General features: G+C 48.7%; 1 protein-coding gene across 1 annotated transcript in view; it reads right to left on the bottom strand.

Moving 5' to 3' along the window:
• Window positions 1-795: 795 nt before the first annotated feature.
• Window positions 796-6,176, bottom strand: part of LOC134480733 (uncharacterized histidine-rich protein DDB_G0274557-like) — a 10,455-nt gene continuing 5,074 nt past the window's right edge. Inside the window, exon 2 of the mRNA XM_063270054.1 lies at window positions 796-6,176. This exon is cut by the window's right edge and continues 3,978 nt beyond it. The gene's annotated coding sequence lies outside the window, so the exon portion shown is untranslated.

A 6,176-nucleotide genomic window follows, 5' to 3' on the forward strand; every position in this document is an offset into this window, starting at 1 on the left:
TGCTCGCCAGCCTAAGTCAGCTTCCTTCTGACTCAGCTTTCTTCACCTCCCTATTAATAGCCACTGCTTTGGCTGACTCCACTCACAGTATGATTACAGTTTAATAATACATCTCAAGCAAGGAAGCAGAGCCCTTCCTGAGCTGGGCTGCCAGGGGCCTGCAGAGAGCACATGTTGCAGCCCTGACTACAGGGGGAGGCTGTGGCTTAGTTCTCCCAGTCTGCCACAGAGGTTGGGAGACAAGAAGACCAACCGCTGCTGTGGGGTTCTTTCCACCCTGTGGATCTGATCCTGGTTCAGAGCAGATAGGCATGCACCTTGTCATCCTACTCCGGGTATCCTGGGCACCACTGAGAAAGCATGGCTGTTGACACATCTACCATGCAGACTACTCAGCCACCCTGGACATCCAGTGCTGTGCCAAACTGGAGTCTATAACAAGGTCATCCTTTCTCAGCCTCTGCAGTAATAAGGTGACTTATTTACAGGAGCTCTGATGATCTGGATGGGACAGGGTACTGTGGTCATGCTGAACTCCACCGTAATCCATTTTTTCTTAAAAAAGTGCTTAACCTTCATCTGGTTTCTTCCCTGTAAAACCTGGTAAGCTGAAAGCTGGAGATATGATCCAATGTTTAAGAACACATTGGGGCTGGGGATTTAGCTCAGTGGTAGAGCGCTTACCTAGGAAGCGCAAGGCCCTGGGTTCGGTCCCCAGCTCCGAAAAAAAGAACCAAAAAAAAAAAAAAAAAAAAAAAAAAAAAAAAAAAAAAAAAAGAACACACACAGGCACAGGGTTGGGGATTTAGCTCAGTGGTAGAGCGCTTGCCTAGCAAGCTCAAGGCCCTGGGTTCGGTCCTCAGCTCCAATAAAAAAAAAAAGAACACACAGACACACTGTACATGCATACACATATGCTCATAGGAACAGGTAAGCTAAGGGCTTCCACTGATTCCAACACAGAATGATCTTCTATTTTCAATGTTTTCCCTTTGAAGAACCAGGTCAACCAGGCCTCAGGGAAACACTCCTATCAGGAAGGCCAAAGGAGTAACAAAATATCAGGATGATACTTTCAACCTGCTAAGAGACCCACTCCTCCACCCCCAAACCCAAGTATTCGAGGATAATAATGGTCTCTTTCATGCTGTACCAGTTGGCTCTTTTCACCAAACTCCTTCACCTGTCCGGGAGGGGGCTGTGAGACTGTGCTTGCTCCTGCCCGGCTCACTTCCTTCTTGCTTGCCAAAAGCTGGCTTATGCTTGCCGGCCAGAGGTCTTGGCAGAGCAAAGTGGGGCAAGCCCCAGCATGACCTACCCCAAACCCCAACGTGCAGACTCTAGTCTGGCACCGACTAGGGCAAGGGCAGGAGAGGAGAGACTGGTTCCAGCTTGACTGGGGCTCCTATCCATAATAGCAGCCCAGGCTGGGTACGGTGGTCCACAATTTAAAACCTAGCACTTACAAGGCAGAGGCAGGCTGAGCTCTTTGAGTAGGAAGTCATCCTGAAGTGTAGAGCCAAGTTCCAGGCCAGTAAGGGATGTATACAGACGCTGTCTAAAAGGGACAACTTAGAATTCCCTTCTCTGCTTCATAGGCAAAAAGGTAACCCCTTGACACCTCATAGAGAATGGGCCATATTTCCTTTCTGCACTTGTCCTTCGTGTTGACTCTAGCCTAGATTCACCTGCAAGCAAATGGGGATTATACACTGGAATTTATTTGCATGCCACAGAGACCGCCCAGGAGGGAACAGCACTCCAACACTTGTTCAATCAGGAAAGGACTAACCACTCAAACATTCGTTCAATAAGTCTAACAGATCAAATTCATGCTTTGTTTTTAGCCAGGGTCTTCTTTATGTAACTCTGGCTGGCCTGGATCTCTCTATGGAGATCGGGTTGGCTTCAAACTCAAAGGGATTCACCTGCCTGTCTCCCTGAGTGCTGGGATTAAAGGTGTGAGCCACGATGGCCAACACCTGTTCCAGGCTCTTATCTTAACACGTGATAGTGAATTATAAAAAACAAGGCCTGCACCCTGGACAATGAGCATGAGAATTATCAAGTGAATAATTGAAAGCTGTGACAAATGACGCGATTGAGAGGAAGGAACGGTGGTATGGCGACAGAGTGTCTGATTTAGAGAGAAGGAAAGGGGAGGTCTAAGGGAACCCGTGATGTGTGTTTGGCAATAAAAAGCTATTGTTCTTATTGAGACAGGGTTTCACTATGTAGCTCTGGCTGCCCCAGAATGTCTGTGTAGCCCAGGCTATACTCAAATTCACAAATCTGCTTTCCATTTCCCAGAAGCTGGGACTGTAAACATGAGGCACTGCACCTGACTTTGGAGCAGATTAATAACCAAGACTCACACTGGCAGTCCAAACTTCCCATCCCAGCCAGCCCAGTTCTTAAGTGTTTAAGAACCTAGGGACTTCCATAGCAATTGCACATAAAGGTCTCTTTTTACTACTCAGTTAAAAGTCCTGGAGCCTGGCATTGCTGGTGGTGGCTTCTCAAAACAAAAGCTCCAAGAACATAAGAGTACCTCAGTCAGGGGTGCCTAGAAATGCATTCTGGGAGATGGGAGGGGGCTGGAAACCCTTTCTTCCTTGTCTCTGATGCGAAGCATCTATTTCTCTTCCCTTTGGCCCCAGCATCCTGCTGCCCTTAGTATCAGGCCTTTCTAAGTACCCTTGCCAGCTTCCTTGGTTCTGACCCCAGTATTTTCTTTTCTCTGGGAGGACATTGTCCTCCCTGGCAGACCCCAGAGAAGTTCTTTCTGGTCTCAGCACCTTTCAAAACTCCTTCCTTCAGGAACACTGCAGTCCTGCCCTTGAGTGTCTCGGAGCCAAATAGTTCTGAGCTTCAGTAGATAACACTCACCTTTCCTGCTGGGCCAGCTAATTAGAGTGACTTCTCTATAACTCTTTATCTTGGGGTTGTTTTCCTAAATTAACATTAGCTGGCTAATGGATATCAGACTACCTGAGTTAAGGACTCAGATATTCAGTCTGCCATAAAAAAAATAAAAGAGCTCCAACATCAGAGCCACACGGACCTTCCACTGAACCTCCTCTCCCATTCTGTCGGCTTTGTGAGTGGGGACACATTATGCATCTTCTTTGGGGTTCAGCAAGATGAGGAGGAGGATGGTTACTTGCTCTGCAGAGTCTTGTAAGAAATGGCTGAGAGGTTCGAAGGTGGCTGGACAGAAATTTCAGACTACCACAGAAGTCTTGGTCATGATATCAAGGTTAAAGAATCTGTTCCAAAGCCAAGCTCAGTATCTCATGCTTATAATCCCAGCACCTGGGAAACTAAAAGCAGGGCATTTGTGAGTCTGAGGACAGCCTGGGCTACGCAGACATTCTGGGGAAGCCTAGGCTGCACAGTGAGAACCTCTCTCAGTAACAGGACAATAGTCGTGTACTGCCAGATGCCCATCATGGGTTATTTACACCCTCAAGGGAAGAAGAGCCTGTCCAAAATATGCTCTGCCCTATGGCTGCAAGATCCCCAGGAGGCTAAAGTTGCTATCTGACAACACAATGCCACAGATGTACAAATTGCTCAAGAGAAGCCAGACTCCCTCCGAGACTGGTCTGAGCCAGCAGAACTCACATGGTGTTGTGCAGTGTAAGTACATTTGTGACCGACAGGAAAATCTGGAGAATTTCAAAGTCCAAAAGGGCTTGCTTGCTCCTAGACCTCCTGAGGTGCTCTGCCACTTAACTGGGAAAGCGGTTGGCTTCTACAAGTATCTGGAGAGGAACAGAAAGGATAATGATGCTGGGCTCTATCAGATTCAGACTGAGAACCAAATTTACCAATTGGCTCCTTCCCTGTGAGACTCCATGGTGATAGATGCCTTTAAGTCCAGCACTCGAGAGGCAGGGAGCGGCAGGAGGACCTCTGAGTTTGAGCACAGCTAGGTCTACCCAGAGAAACAAATGAAAAGACTCTCCCTTGCTGTATCCTCCCCCACCCCAGTTAGGAATTGGGGATATAAGTTAAACACCCAGGATGGACATGGTGACACACACCTTTAGTTCTAGCACTCAGGAGGCAGAGCTCTGTGAATTTGAGTCCTGCCATCTGCATAGAGTTCAGGGCCAGGCTGCACACACTGTCTCAAAAACAAACGGAAAGAATGAAAGGCGAATACTTCAGGGCCCAAGACATGACACGGCTCCCACAATTCCAGCTTGGTGAGGCTCCATGTTCTCGCTTCTGGTCAGATTGAACTGGCATACTGGTTGATAGGCAACCTTTCCGGTGCAGCAGGCAGCCCTCAGCAGCACTGCTCTGCTCACCGTAGCGTTGTACCGAGTCAGTCAATCACATTATAGACCACCTACTATGTGCAAGGCACGTGGGGCATAGAGGTGACCAAACACAGAGGTGTCATTCTGTAAGCCATCTAGAGAGAAGGGAAGAGGGGGGAAGGGGAAGAGAAAGAAGAAGGGGAGGAAGAGGGAGGGGAGGAAAGGGGAAGAAAGAACTAGAGACAGGAGAGAAGAAGAAAGCAAACCCAGGCGAATAGATTAAATTGTGATTGGAAGGCAAAGGGGAGATAGGGAGGGGCCACACAATGTCTCCTGAAGGATTCGACGTCTGAGTCCAGTTGGGAAAGGCCATCCTCTACATCAAAGACCTTTGGGCAAAGTCCCCAGGCCAGCTGGGTGTGTTGAAGACAGACTCAAGGTGGTTGGGTCAGGTGTCGCAGAGCTTTGGTTCAGAGCATATTTTCTTTTCCCCGGGGCTGAGGGCCCAACCCAGGGCCTTGCACTTGCTAGGCAAGCGCTCTACCACTGAGCTAAACCCCCAACCCTCAGAGCATACTCTTGAGGAGTTTGGAGTTGATGCAAATCACAAAGCAGGGAGGGGTTGAGCTCTTGTTTATGCTCTGTAAAGATCATCGAGTCAGGACTGTTGGGAATGTACCGGAAGGAGCCTGACAGGAAGTGGGGAAACTGGCTGGTAAAGACTCCTTTGGCTCAGGCTAGAGAAGGGGGTAGGTGCACGTCTAGCATGCATGGACCTTTTGTGTTCTATCCCTCCAGCACTGGGAAGAAACAAAACCACAGAGCAGGGTTAGGGGTAAAGCTAGGCTGCTTGGAGATGGCGAAAACTGCCTGCTTGTGCAATTTGTGGGTCTTGCAAATGAGTCAGATGTGAGTGAGGGCTGGGTGACAGAAAGAAACAACTGATATGTCACTAGCTATCAAACCTAGTAAGCCTGGGAGGGTGCTGGCTGTTTAATAAGCTGGGATTGTAGGGAAACACCACTTATTCATGTATGACTCTAGATAACCCAGAGCACTCACAAGGGTCAGTTCTTGCTTGTGAGGCTTCAACGAAATCTCACAGAGGATGGAGTGACAGACTCACCTGGGGAGCAGAGACAGGGTGGCCCCAACATGGCAATTAAGTTCCAACATGAATTTTTGTTCTACACACATAGAGAATTAAGGCCAGGCATGGTGGCAGGTGCCCATAAGCCCAGCCTCAGCTACATAGTGACTTGAAGGCTAACCTGGGCTACGTGAGAATCCTGATGGACAATAAAATCAAAGGGACAAAGAAAGGAAGGAAACTGAGGCAGCAATGGGTCTGCCTTAAGGGCTCACGTGGAGACTAACACACAGGTCCATGGTGTGTGGCGTGGCCACAGAGCTGTGCACCCCACCTTTGAACTGTTGCTACCTGCTATTTTCAGTTCCACTTGACCCCATTGTGTCACCATCAGTTTTGGAACTAGACGTTTGGAATCTAGTTCTCAAATGTGGGTGTTTTATTTTATCAGGCTTCACATTCACCTCTGTGCTGGGTCACCCAGGGGCTTTGGAGAAAATGGACCCAGGTGGAATCGGAAACTCGGAGGACACTTTAAAAGTAAGCCCCGCCCACCAGGCAGCAGCTCATCTAACTTCTTCATTCCCACCCTTAGGCCCCTGCTGTCTCTCGTACATCTTGCCTGGACTGACACAGGGAGCTGAGAAAAGAGCAAGCACTTGAAGTAGGGAAACGGGACAAAGACACTTATCTCAGGCTGTGTTGAGGGTGTTTTGCTCCTGTGTGTGAGGGGCAGGTGGGTGTGGTGGGTGCCGGGTAGTGAATGTGCTAGGCAAGTGCTCTATCAATAAAACATACTCTTGGCTCTGGTTAGC

Source organism: Rattus norvegicus, chromosome 10, assembly GCF_036323735.1.
Source record: "Rattus norvegicus strain BN/NHsdMcwi chromosome 10, GRCr8, whole genome shotgun sequence".
Lineage (NCBI taxonomy): Eukaryota > Metazoa > Chordata > Mammalia > Rodentia > Muridae > Rattus > Rattus norvegicus.